We start from the raw sequence: 10,399 nt of genomic DNA on the forward strand, positions 1-10,399 counted from the left end.
ACATATTATCTCACTTGATTCTCATCTACCTATCTCTTCCACTTTTAATGACTCCTGTGCTTACATTGGTCCCACCTAGATATTCCAGGAAATTTTCCATATTTTAAAATCCTTATATTATCACTTGATTTTAGCAGCAATGACTACAGCTGCTACTTTCTCATTCATAATATACTCTCTTCATTTGGTTACAAAAAAATGCCACATTCGCTTGGTTTTCCTCCTGCCTCTGGTATCCTACCTCTTTCTCCCTCTCATCATTTCTCCTTCTATCTTCCTTTGCTATTATCTTCTGTTTTTCCACACTGTAAAATATGTTGTGTCCCAGAGCACCTACTTGTACCTCTTTATGTCTTTCTCCACATTCACTCTTACAGCGATCTCATCCATTGTTATATTTTTAAATACTATTTCTGTGCTGAAAACTTCCAAATTTGTATCTTTTCCCTGAATCTCACCTATCACATATCTCACATATCTATTAGCAGTCTACTTGACTTTCTCATTCAGATGCTAACAAAAATATCAAAATTAATGTCTACATTGGAATGTGAGCTCTAAAACACCTTTGAAATCTCTTCTACCCACTCTTTTCTCCATCTCAATTGATGATCACTCCTTCCAGTTGCTCAGGATAACTAGAATCCTAATAGATTCATATGATTTTCTCATATTCTTCCGTGAATTTTTGTGCTGCTCTTATTGCATCTGCTTTTCGAATATAGCCAGTATGTAACTATTTCTCACAGTCTGCATTACTTCAATCCTTGCTGAAAACACTATTATCTCACCTGAGGGTTTGTTTGTTTGTTTGTTTGTTTGTTTGTTTTTCCCTACAGCACCTGGGATTCCTAGGTGGAATCCCATCCAAGTACTAACCAGGCCCGGCTCTGCTAAGTTTCCGAGATCAGACGAGATAGGGCACGTTCAGGGTGGCATGGCGGTAGACCTCACCTGAGTTTTTTAAGTAGCCTCCTAACTTGTCCTGTTCTTCATTTCAGTTCTCTAATAGCTAATATTAACCCATTCTTTGATCAATTATATTTTAATTTAAGCTGAATCATATCACCTCCAGTTAAAATTTCCAATAGACCCCTGTTCTTTAAGGTTGAGCCCTACTTTTTATCCTTATAACTATCCCTTGATTTATCTGCTTTAGCCACAGTGGCATCCTCACTCCTCAGCAGTGAGTAACCACAGAACCAGCTCAGAATGGTCCTATCCTGCTTAATGAGATACTGAGTTTCTTTTCAGAGGCAACAGACCAAAAATGCAAGTCAGGCAGCACAAACCTGCCCAGCGGAAAGAACTTTGACCTCCGGCTGCACCCAGAACCAAAGTCTTGCCTCTCACACACGTATGGAACCAAAAGACCAAGATATAACTAGAATTGAGCATGATAACATTTTCAGAAAGGAAGAGTGCAAAGGACAGGAATATCTGGTGCTGACACCCTTTCCCCTTACCATAAATGGCCAAGATCCTCCCATTAAAACTTGCCCTGCAAGCGCATCACATAACTATTCCCTCTATATTCTTAAAAACCTGTCCTGTAACCTGGGTTAAGGAGTCAGGCCTTTGAGCATTAGCTTCCTGTTCTCCTGGTGGCACCATTCATAATAACACAGCCAGTTGGTCTCCACTACAATCTTGGTATCTAGTGTTTGTCTCCGCTAGTGCGAAGTGGATGAACTCTTTGGTAACATTCTGTCCATCTAAAACACTCTTCCTTGAGGTAAGCACATGTTTAACTCCCTCATCTGCATCAAGTTTTTGATCTAGTGTCATATTCTCCAAAACTGAAATATAATTATCCTTCTACAAATTACTTGAAATTACTTAAGCTTGTCTATGGTTTGCGTCTGTTTGATATTGCTGTTTGGAGATGAGTACATGTTTTTTAAAAATTAATAAATTTGTACTGTATAAGATATTTGTCTGTTTTAATAATTGTAATTGTCTAATTCATAAAATATAGTGTAGACTGAGGATTTTACTAGATTATTATATTATTTGTATGACTAAAATATGTTTCATGTATATATTTGCTCTTCATCCATAATTCTAGGCTCACAGCTTCCAAACCCCTTGGAATTTCCTGAGCAATAAGTGCAATTCAAGCAACTTTCATTTTAATATTTGGTCTCTGGTCCTCAGGTCCTGAAAAAGCTTTAGGGCCATAAAGTTGAAGTGGGGGCCTTGTTATTCATAATAAGTCCATTTCCACTACAATTGGGTTGATGTTAATTAAGGTGACTTTTAGAAAGCAACTAAGGATGGGGGCTGGTTGCCAGGAGAACCAGCCTGAATAGAGGAGGTAGAACTTTTAGTCCCACCATGCTGGGCTCCAAGTGCCACAACAAAAGCTTTTTTGTTTGGGACTTCACTGTATGCATCTTTTCATCTGGCTATTGATTTATAGTCTTTAATATCTTTTGTAATAAAGTGGTAATCTAATGAATAAACTGGTTTCCCGAATTCTGTGAGCAGTTGTAACAAATTGATTAAACCCAATGAGGGAGTCATGGGAATGTCTGATTTATAGCTAGTTGATCAGAAGTATAGGTAAAAAACTGGGCTTGTGACAGGTATCTGAAGTGTAGGGTCATCTTGTGGGACCGAGAGCTTTACCTGTGGAATCTGATGCCATTGCATCGAATAGTGTCTGTACTGAGTTGAATTCTGGGGCATTCTATTAGTGTCTAAGAATTACTCATTGGTATGAGAAGTACACACACACACACACACACACACACACACACACACACACACACACAACTGGTTTCAGATTTAAATTAAATGCCAAATTCAAAAAACAGTGTATTTTAGTCTAGCAGTAAGTGTACTGAGGATTTTAAAAGGATACAGGATAAGAAATACAGCACATATAACTTCACTTTTTGGAGAGGAAAGCTCTGAAACATCCCAGTCACATCTTCTCAACTGATTACAGCATGAAGTATACTAACTTATACTTTTCCTTAATGGTTATTTCATTTTGAGAAAAAATATTTACCATTACAACGTTCTGGAGCCATCTCACACTGGCTTGTAAGAGGTATACTAACTTATTTAAGTGACAATAGAGAACAGTCATGTTCCAAGAAGCATCCTTTCTTTTTTGACTGCCTGATGGGACTTCTAAGAAAAGAATGAGTAGAAAGTAATTTCTCTCCTTCCACCATTTCCTCAAGTAAGATCTAGATGTTTTTATGGGATTTGATTTATATTTACCACAGAAGAGGGCTTGGAAAAATTGTAAGAACTTACATAACTGGACAAAGAGTTTGGCATTTGGCTATAAATCAGTAATGAGAATAGTTTCTAATCATGAATTATCCTTTCAAATTATTCAATGAATTTTAGCAAACATTACCACTAACTTTCTAGCAATTTCCCCTTTCTCTATTTGCAGCTTTATGGTTATTCTGCTACCATCTACCACAGCATTGCCAAACTCCTTACAACCTCTTAAGCTCTAATATTGACCATAAATAAAGTCTCATTCTATTCTATATCTCGTAATATCTAAAAGCTTTAGCCCATCACCTCTAGGTCTCGCTCAACTTTAACCATGGCATGAGACCTTGGTGGTGGTCAGGCAAAAAATTCTCTGCCTTCAGGTAAAATCATTTTTATTTTTATCTGCTTAAATAACTAAATTTAGCATCCTAATTTACATCATATTTTCTTATTCACCTTAATCATCAAATCAGCAGATAGATTCAAATCATATCTACAATTTATTTGGTAGTACTTGCAACATATCATTAGTACAGTTTCCTTATACTGAGGTGCCTCCCTCCATATAAGCCTCACTTCTTGTAACCAAGTACACTCATGCAGGGGTGTAAGCTAGAAGCTGATCTGGGATGATCAGTAAAGATTTTTTATTTATTTTAAAAATAAATTTGACATGTAACATTGTGTAGATTAACGCATACAAAGCTTGTTGCTTTGATACATATATATTGTAATAGGATTGGTGAAGCATATCTATCACATTATATAATTACATTATTATTGTCTACATTCATTATGCTGTACATTATATCTTGATGCTGCAGATGCTGCATTTCCTGTCTTGCATTCTTTCATAAGTAAACCTAGTGCCAGAATCAGCTTATCATATCCTGTAAGCTGACTTGCCAATATAAAACTGATATCACTGTCTTTTACTGTTCACTATAAGAATGCTATGTTCAAATAATTATTTCTGTGACATATGTGAATAATCTTATTTTTATCTGTTTTACTTAATATTGCTTGATTATTAAATAATGTATTTTATATATTCTTTATTCTAAATTGTAATTACTGCTTTTCTTTTAAGAATTACCTGTTAATACAAAGAAACATTATTCATTTTCTAAATTTATTTTTAGTTTTTCATTTTCATACTTCTCCACCCACATTTTAGGTGTTATTCTTATTGCTTTCTAGCCACGTATCTATTTTGTATTCAATCTCATTTATTTAGAATTTTACTTAATAAATTTCTTGTAATTTAGGTACATTTTATTATTTTATTGTCATGTGATATATAGTTTCATATAAGCATATTTTAAAAGTAAAAAAATAAGTAAATAAAATATAACATATTTTGAAAATAAAAAAATCTAGAAAATTACATAGAAAGCAAAAATCATACCTCTTCTACCTCTCTTTGTCTCTTAAACTACAGTTATATTCTTTTTCCAAGAAAGAATTAATTTTAAAGTGTACAGACTTTAATTTTGTTTTTCTAAATATTAAATATTTTTTGAATATGATGTTTTATAGGTGAATATCTGAAAATACTGCTTTTACTAATAATATCTTTAATTTTTTACCAAATTTTATAACAATGTTATTTCTAGCTTTTGCTATTATAGAAATATTATTATATATGGTTCCACACAAAATTAAAAATTGTATAAAGTTAATTACTATCAGTCTTCCATAAATTGCTATTTATAAGGTCTCTTCTTACTCCCAGGTTCTATTAGTGCAAAAAAAACTAATCTACTATAGCCACTTACTACATGAAATTTTTAACTATTTAACTATTGTGTGTCAAGTTCCAATTCTAACAATATGAAATCTGTTAGATTGGTTCTTTTCTAGAGGTTGTACCTCTAGAATAAGTAAGTTAGAGTGTCATTTCTTCAAATACTAGGAGATTCAGGAAGAGATTTATTATATTATCTCTACTTATCTAGATAGATTTGTAATACTTTGTGGTTTTAGATTTATTACAGGAAGGCTTTGTGGTAGAATAAAATATAGTTATAAAACTGAGTTTTGTTATTATTTCTAGCTTTTGCTATTATAGAAATATTATAATAATATTTGGTTCCACACAAAAATTATATTGTGTAAAGTGAATTCATTTCTGGGCATATCTGGACTATAGCAGTGTTCCAAAAATTTCCTAGTCAGTCTCAAAGGAGTATCTGTGTGGATTCAGCAGAAGTCTCTGTCTACTAAAAAGGGGTTGTATATAATAATAATTCACATGTATTTAGGGGATGGATTATCTATCACATTTCCTGGCACATAATGGTTTTTAATAAATTATGAGTCCATGTCTCAACTTTTAAGTTTCTGCACTGAGCTTTATATCAATATAAATTCATAATACCCAATACCAAATTATAAAGAAACGTTCGTTAGTGATGTCACTGAATCGCTCACCTCAACAAATCTCTTATAGTCACATATGTTATGTTTGAAAGTTTTTAGGTTTCACTTTATTATGAATATTTAATATTTAAAGGGATATTTTTCCATTTTCAATAGCAAAAGGTCTGTACTTTAAAGAAACTCTATTGCTGTTATTTTACAGAGCCCTATTTAAGGCTAATAAAGGTTCGAAGTAAATCCAGTGATAAAGTACATATGACACATCAAGGGTAGATTTACTCAGATACAGATAATACTTTCTGTTTGGAAAATGAGACTCTGGAATCTTAACCAAAAGAAAAGAACAGAAACTTTATGGTTTTTGTTTTTGTTTTTGATTCCTTTGGTTCCTACTATTAGCGTTAAGCTACAGACATTGTGTTTATTTTGAACATTATTGATATATTTTCTCTGCAATCTAACAGCTTCTCCAAAAACTATATTGGAAGTGTAGATCATTTAGTTTGTCACATTGTCTCTTAAATTCTTCCTGATTTTACATGTCATTTTTGTAAGGAAAGCATTGTATATCTGTTGTATTTTATCTTAAAGTATGTTGTTGAGGCAAGATGTAATGCTATTAGAGAAATAAAATTTTATATATCTAAAATTCATAAAAATATATTTGAATAGGCATTTATTTGAAAAGTAAAATATTTAAGTGGAAAACAAGATTTAGGAAGAAAAACAATGAGTTCATTTTCATTTCAAATCTAAATTTAGTGATATATTAAATATCAATAACATATTAACGTTATGCAATTGATGATGCCATTATATTATTATATTCATGTGAAGAAATGTGATATTTCTTATAAAATATTCACATAATTCTCCATTTTGATTACTAGATTTGATATTTTAGATTAAATGTGCATTTAATATCAAATGATACAATTAATACATTGATACAATAGAGTTGCCTTAAAGAAATTGCATGATACTAGGAATTAGAAGGGAAGAGATGGACTTTTTTTAGTTATATATATAGGTTTTAAAATACAGATTTTAATTCAGAATATTTGAAGCATATTTGATTAGCCTATATATAATTATTCAAATTTTATGGAGAGGGAGTTATCTATTTTTAGTGAATGAAAGATGATAAAAAATAAACACTCATTTTGTTTTAATTTATCCATATTTCTCTGAGATACTTAGAAATGTATGTCTTCTTTAATTTGTATCTTCTCTAATCTTTTTGAGCAATGTTTTGTAGTTTTCATCGTATGTCTTTCACCTAAATATTTTATCCTTTTTGATGCTATTGTAAATGGAACCATGTTTGTAATTTCCTTTTCAGATTGTTCACTTTCCAGTACAAGTACATATGTAGATAACGTTCTCTGAATTTATTCAAAGTAATAGTTCATTGAAGAATACTCTCTTTATATGCCTCGGGATTTTTTTTTTTGTTAAAAACTGGACATTTGATCTAATAATGTGGTTACTCTGGAAATCAGATATTTCCCCTTCCTTGGAGTTTCCTGGGTTTTTTGTTGTTTTTTAATTGTCATAGGCTGTCTCTGTGCCATGGTCAGTCTGAGGTATAAATTTAAGGTCTTCTCGGGTTTTCTTCTGAGCCTTTCCCTGAGCATGCATAGTCACTTTCTAATTTTCTCCATATGTACAATTGTTTTTGAATGTTCTTCGTTCTTTAATTTTAGGCTCCCAAAAGGGAAAAAAAGAGAGAAGTAAAGTGGGGTAATGAGAAGAAAGGTGCCAGCCTTTTAAATCTCCTAGAGGAGAACACTGCAACAATGGAGGAGGTGCAACAACAATAGCCAACCACTTTTTGTCTGCACTGCTCCGATTTGAAGCAAGAATCCACTATCAGAGCACAAATCTCCAAATATCTGGAGGACTGGTTATTTTTGACCCCTCTAGTTCTCGCAAGCTTTGTGCAAGCTACTCCAGGAACCTGTGCACAGCTGTCTGCTGTGGGGCAGGAGGGTGTAATGTGTAGCTTCTACTATGCTAAGAGCTGAAATTGACCAAAGGTAACCTCAGTTCACCATCAAAGTCTTCCCCTAGAATTTGAAAGCCTTCAATAGAGTTCCAAAATAATTACAACAGACAGATTTTGCCAGTACAATTGTTGTCTACATGGGACACATTCCTGGTGCTTTCTACTCCACCAGCTTCCCAGAATCCTCTTTCCTAGAATGACTTGAATTTCAGTTTAAAATTTATTTAAAATCTAGCGTATTAGTGGCACTGTGATAGGCTCATGGAATTAAAAGTTGATTAAGGCCTATGCTCGCTCTCAGCATACAGTGTATACATGAGTGTGGCAAGAGGATAGATAGATACCACATCATTTATACATGAAGAATAGCATAATTTTATGACTACTACAGTGAATTTAGGACAGATCCCATTGTTATGACTGTCTAGAAAAGGTAAGAGTAATCTGTAGGTTAGAGTAAGCCTGGTATACAGAAATGAGGAAGCTTCATCTGGAAAACACACACCGAATGTTCAAAATATTATAAACACTGTACTAGGTGCTAGGTTTACGTGGTCTCATAAGACAGAATCTCAACCCTCATGAAGGCTGCTACAGTCTAGTAAGCACATTCAAATGTTAAGTAGCTAGTTAGACATGAGCAATAGGGAAACAAAGCAATAGAAGACCAATGTAGAGACCTCCCAAAGAGCGCCCTATTGGTAGTTAGAGAATACCTCCTGCATCCCCAGAGATAAAGGACAGGAGGGCCATAATCTATAGCTGGTTTAATCTGGCCACGAACACCTGCACAGAAGGTACTACCATAACCTGCCACAATTTCGGCTTCATTATACCATCATTATAATGCTATGTTGATGCCCAGAGATTCAGGAATCTAATTATAACAGACCGAATTCTGGGTAAGTGCATGTGCTCTAGGTAAAGTATATAGCAGCCAAGTGTCAATCAAAATGATCTCACGTGCCTATCATCTAAGAATGCCTTGTAACCACCCATCATGGCCCTATATATATCATAATATATAATTAATATATACTATGTACTATGTACTATGTACTATATACTATATACTATATACTTACTATGTACTATGTACTATGTACTATGTACTATATACTATATACTATATACTATATACTATATACTATATACTATATACTATATACTATATAACATAAAGCAGACCTCTCCCTTCTCTGGGGGTTACAGCTCTCTAGCTTCCTTGGTTGTAACCCCTGCCCCCACCACCTGAGTAAAGTATCCTTATTTCTGCGTGGTTAGCCGGCTTTAGGCTTGACCGGTCTTCTACCTCAAAACGTGCCTTTAATAAATAATATTTCTCACAACTGTCACTGAGTGGAAATTCATTTCTTCATCAGTGATAAGAGCCGAGACCTGTGTGTTGCCAGAACTCCAATCGCCGCAACAGTAACAGAAGGGTAAATTTCTTCTCCTTATTTCACTTCTGATTGCCAGTTCTGATTCTGACACCAACTAATAACTTTGACACCCAATTCTAATGTAACAGTGGGGAGATTTTTCCCACATCACCAAGCAATTCTGTGATATTAGCTGGGTGTACTGCAATTTAACTCATTTCTGACACTATGTACTTGAAGATAGCTTTAGATCCCATATATTAAGGACTCAGTTCTACAAGACTGCCCCTACCCCTCCCTCCACCTCAGACTTCAATTGCAGCTCAAGCTGTCACCTGTGCTTCTGACCAGTGGCTATTGATTGGAGGTTTAAACAACCCCCTCTTAGAGTTTAATTTGCCAGAGCAGCTCACAGAACTCAGAGAAATATTTTACTTACTAGTTACTAATTTATTATAAAAGGATATAACTCAGAAACAGACAGTTGGAAAAGATACTTAAGGCAAGTTATGGAAAAAGGGACCCAGAGCTTCCCAGGTATGCCAGTCTCCCGCACATCCATATGTTCACCAACCTGGGATCTCCCTGAACCTTTTCCTTATGGAGGCCTCATTACATAGGCATGATTGATGAAATGATTGGCCATTGGTGATTGACTCAGTTTGCACAATCTCCAGACCTTGCCCTTTCCTAGGAGTTGGGGTGGAGTAATTGAGTGTGAGTCAGGGAGGAGTGGTGAAGGGCAGAACTGAATGTTCCAATGCTCAAATTACATGGTTGGTTTTCTTGGCAACCAGCCCATCCTTTGGTTACTTAGGAACTTTTCCACATTCACTTTATTAACATAACAAAACCTCTTTATTGCTCTTACTACTTAGGAAATTTCAAAGGTTTCAGGACCTCTGTGCTAGAAAGGGGACCAAGCTCAAATATATATTTCTTATATTATAAGTCACAACATAACAAGTGAGTAGACTTTTATCAAGATTGATAGAAATAAAAGGGAAGAAAAGCATGCCAGGTAAAGAATACTGACAGAGTAAAGGCACGAAGGCACCAAGGTGTCCACATTGCTGTTATTTATTAACTGACTAGTGTTGTTGATGCTGAGAGCTGCAAGGCATTGAAACTTATCATCTAACATCTTTAGCCTTAGGACAAAATTTTCTAATTTAGGGGATAGTGGTTGTATATATATTTATATTTCATTCTGGGGTGAAGAGAACCACTTTTAAGACTCCATAAAGAACTTTATAATTTTTCTTAATGAATTGAGATCATTTGAACTAAATTAAAGATACCCACTTTGTGTTCAATAAAAAGCTGAATTGCCTAACAGTTGTGTTTTCTTATTTGCCTTTACTTCTCTCAGACTCCTCCCCAT

The 10,399-nt window shown here is 34.3% G+C and overlaps 1 pseudogene; it reads right to left on the reverse strand.

Annotated features, from left to right (window-relative positions):
• Positions 1 to 830: 830 nt before the first annotated feature.
• Positions 831 to 949, reverse strand: LOC120597972 (uncharacterized; annotated as a pseudogene).
• Between the last annotated feature and the right edge of the window lie 9,450 nt (positions 950 to 10,399).

Source organism: Pteropus medius, unplaced genomic scaffold (assembly GCF_902729225.1).
Source record: "Pteropus medius unplaced genomic scaffold, Ma_sr-lr_union100, whole genome shotgun sequence".
In the NCBI taxonomy this organism is placed as follows: Eukaryota; Metazoa; Chordata; class Mammalia; order Chiroptera; family Pteropodidae; genus Pteropus; species Pteropus medius.